This window comes from Orbicella faveolata, unplaced genomic scaffold (assembly GCF_042242905.1).
Source record: "Orbicella faveolata isolate gen_17 unplaced genomic scaffold, um_ofav_v1 contig_27, whole genome shotgun sequence".
Lineage (NCBI taxonomy): Eukaryota > Metazoa > Cnidaria > Anthozoa > Scleractinia > Merulinidae > Orbicella > Orbicella faveolata.
In genome coordinates this window covers 305,978-310,409 of record NW_028301555.1, presented here as the reverse complement: position 1 = coordinate 310,409, position 4,432 = coordinate 305,978, and positions in this window count along the sequence as shown.

Genomic DNA, 4,432 nt, shown 5'->3' with positions numbered 1-4,432 from the left:
ATAAAGAATAACTTCCAGTTTCAAGAGCAGCGTGCGGGATCGTTGTCTATGTAAAAATAAGGTTAAGAGCTTGATATTTATATCACGTGATAGTTGACGAGGGCGCAGCCCGAGTCGATTTTCACACATAGAAATCGAGGGCGAATAATTAAGTTGTTTTCGTATAAATCAGTTGGTCGTTCAAAACTTTATCTAAATCCTCTTCACCGAAACTTCGAAAACAGAAAGTAGCGGCCACCAGTTTGTTAACAACCACACACTGCTGGACTACTCACTATCCATACCAGAATAGGCAGTAAGAAGCGTAACCAACCAGAGACAGGCATTCGTGATACAATCGCATCGCTAAAGGCAAACTCGCGGTCTGATTGGCTATCGAAGAAAGGGTCTTCGGGGTGGAATTGGACTTGTGCATGAAGGGATTTTGCTGACGTGAGTCGCGAGGAAAAATTGTTGCTATTGTGAAAAAAAAATGTAACTGGTGCTGGAAAAAATCAACTTGGTTATGAACAAATTTACAGAAAGTGAATGCGAAATTTCGAATTGAAATTGAAATTTTCAGAAAATTTAAGGAAACCACTCACACTCAAAAGGACGAGAGAACGCATTGAAGAAAAAAACAAAATGGCAGAGATGAGGGAAGAAAGCTAAACGACAGTTCTTTCCGAGGAAAACCAAACAAGAGTCACGAAAGAAAACCAAACAGGTATCACCGCGGAAAAAAGTCAAACATCTATTTCGAAAACGAAACCATTGTAACCTATTCTGATGACGAACTGGTCTCTTTTAAGGACAACATGGTTTGAAACACTAAAAAAAAGTACAATTACATGCATCCGTACACTGTTTGCAGTTTTGGTTCTAGGAAAAACACGGCAAACAAATTAATCTTGATGCAATTTCAAAGCAAGAAGCACCGCAGCTTCTCAAACAAAAGGCAGACGACAAAAGAAAACAAAGGCAAAGAATATGAACCAGGAACATTACAAACTTAACGCAATGGCTTACGAAGGTACTTTCTGGAGTCTCCATGTCCACCAGCGGTAGACAACTTCGACCTCGAAAAACCTTCGGGAGAAATTTCAACGATACAATCCACGAAGAAAGTAGATTTGAAGCAAAAAGGTCTTGGCAGCAAACCAAATGCCGCTCAACCAGTTGAAACAGAAGATATTGAAAAGATTGGTCTTCAGGTGCAATCGGCCTTCAAAATCCTCGCTCTCTTCTCCATCTGGTATGGTGGAACAATGTCACACACTTAGGAATGAGAACAACATGACTGTCAACTAAGTAATTTCACCGTGACAGAGCAGTACATCGAATACAAAGATAGACGGAGACGAACCGACTGCGACGAAACGGGCGAGAAAGTATAACAACAAGATTTAGAGGACAGATGGTCGACAGCGAGATCCGCACAGGGCATTTGGCCATCGTCCGAAGGGTTAGTCCAGTTGACATGCCAAAATCCAACGTCTGGTACAAGATGGTTCCAATTAGTAGAGATACACTGGCAAAGCAAACGCAGAGTATTACGTCCATTGCTTCCCTGGACGGCAAATTCACAAATTCGAGTGGTCGCAAAACAGTCATTTAAGTGCTCCGTGATGATTTCGACCCACTGGAGATCTTAGAGCTGACTGGCCACACCAATCCGGAATCCATATCCAGCTACACCATAATCCTCTGGAAAAACAGCAGCGAAAGTCGAATAGGTTGGCCGGTTTTAACCCAGGCACGACAATTACCAACAGCGATTGAGGTCATACTTTAATGGAGATTGTTCTCAACAGCTCAGCCCCGCCCAGTAACACAGCAGCTGCTAGCAACCGAGACAGCAGTGCCAGTCGTTCTACTTACCTGATGTCGGGGGCAGTTGGCGGGATGTTTTCTGGAATCAAGAAGAACATTTAACAATTCTCCAGTAAGCTTAAATATTTACATAAAACTTCAATCCAACATGACACCAGCAAGCGACTCTCTGCAATGAAAGAAAAATAGTTAAAATGGCGACTTAAGCTTTTTAAAGCTATTTTTCCTAAGAGTTTACCTAGAAATTCCAGTCTTAATCATTATATTTTGAATACGATTTGTTTTATAACTAAAGCACTTACCGGTTTTTTGTAGACCTTGTTTTAATACCGGAACGCTTGAAATTTTCCTTTCGCTTGAGAATTGTTGATTGTCGGCGCCACATTTTGCCAAGTTGTATGGTTGCAGGCAAATCCAAGATATTTATTGAATGAGAGAATTTTTAAGACGGTTAGTCTGAAAATCTGGATGTGTGAGAGAAAGATTTTCCCGTAAACTAAGAAAACGGGAGATTTCACCTAGAGATCTATCATATCGAGCATTTTGTCTATCGACATACAGAGCGGCACCAATGGCGGTTGCAGCTCCCTTTTAAAGCATGGGCCTTCGAGCTGAAAAGATCGCTGCCAACCGCCTGCCCATCGGAAAACAACTTTGCCTGCGAGAGCAACCTTGTCTAAGACTTCGCCCATGTTTAGTACCTGCATGGGCACCTGGGTAGGAGCCATCTACAGCCCGTAGAAACTTCTGTACTAAGGGGATCCTCTTGCACCACTGGGAAAGACGCCACTTCAGAAAAAATCATCCCTCACATTTCTCTGGCCATGTGAGAAAGCACGAGAAAGAATGCAGAGTTCATATTGCGCAGCTACAAAACCTGGTGCGCAGTCATGACGCTTAAGGTGGCTGAACACAGTTTTTGATACCTGTGTTTCATTCACCTTTTTCTCTAAAACCCTTGATCCCGCGGTCGCCATGAATGGCAGCAAGCACGTTAACAACACAAACTTTGGTTTCTTGATGGTGAAGCTGACGTATGTGCTGTTACCATGGCAACATGAATAAATATAAACAGGCCTTTAAAATCGATTTCATTTATTTGTAGAAAATCTAGTCATTAGATTTTCTTTATAATTTGCATGCAACAAGCTTGTAACGATTCTCACAAGTTAACACCATTTTGCTAATAATTTAACAGAGAGATCTTTAATCATCCCTTGTTGAAGGCTCACTGGAATATCTAGAATTTCCTTGTTAGAATTCAATTATTTTCAATATTCCAGTTACTTATTTCCTAAAGTATTTTCGTACCAAATTTCGTGAAATTCTAATGAGTGGTTCTCGAGAAATAGGCATATTCCGACAGTGCAATTTTTAATTTAACCGCAATTTTTTGACTTACTACGCATGCGCTGCACTTGACTGGGTTCTTTCGGTAACAAAGAAAAAGCTGAGAATTGCTCGGTTCTTTGCATCGTTACATTTTCTAACAGATCTTTGTAATTAAAGACTAAAGCCATCAATACACTGCGTTCAATTATAGAGAAAAAATAGCACAGATAGTGCGGGTGTTGAGTAAATAAAATGATCACTCTATTGACGGCATGTTTGTTTTCTGCAATACTTTATTGTGCGCGCGCTGGACTGCATAAGCAAAAGCGCGCGCGAAAACTGTGTTCGGCCACCTTAAGTTGTCCCGGGTTGTAGGGTTACCCTAGCTGTGAAATTGTGCTTGTAAACCCGGGATATAGGGTTAACTCGTTTGCTAGGGTAACCCTCCCTCTTTGGAAACAGGCCTTAAGCTGAATTACTGATCGCCGTAGATGTCAAGCAGGATCCTTGCTCATCAACAAATTCTTTAGCAAAACTCCTTGAATAGTTGTCTACTTATGAAGCTTTATTCTCTGGATTTTTTTACCTCGAGTCTCCTGAAATCCACCGGGGATAATGAAGTTCGATTATCGTTTATTGGGGGGCAGATTACAATCTTCGGTGACGCTTTGAGCTCTAAAGCTTAAACAGCAGAAAAATGTGACTTTGTGCCCACTTTGTCATAGTAGATGAGCGTGCCAAATTCAAGGATGATATAAGCTAGTGACAGAGGCATATAACCCTTCTTCTAGCGATAAATCATAACAAACAAACAAAAAACAAAAGCGTTTGGACTCATATGAATTGTTGAACGCGAGAAAAAACTTCAACGTTTTCTTCCTTTGATAAACGAGAAGAGCCAGATAACAAGAGATTCACAAAATGCGAGCAGCTTCAGAAAGCAAATTTCCCCAAGGGGCAGCACACAGAGGGCAATAGGAAAAGGAATAATCCACATCTACAAATACGTGACGATTTGACTCCAATCTAGAGGTAACGAAGAAAACCTTAGAAACAGGCAAACATTACGGTCTCTAGCGTTGAGAGTCCATTTTCGTGAATTTTCAACGTGGTCATCTGACGTTACCACCGTATAGACAACAGAGGCAGCAGCCGTATGCTAGGAAAGAAATACGATACCGCTACAATAATAATGTTCAGTGACTTCGAGATCTCCCGTGAGAGTTGTCAACTCCTCACTATCAAGCTTTGTCGCTCAGCTCGGACCAACAGGCTCACAAAGACAGAC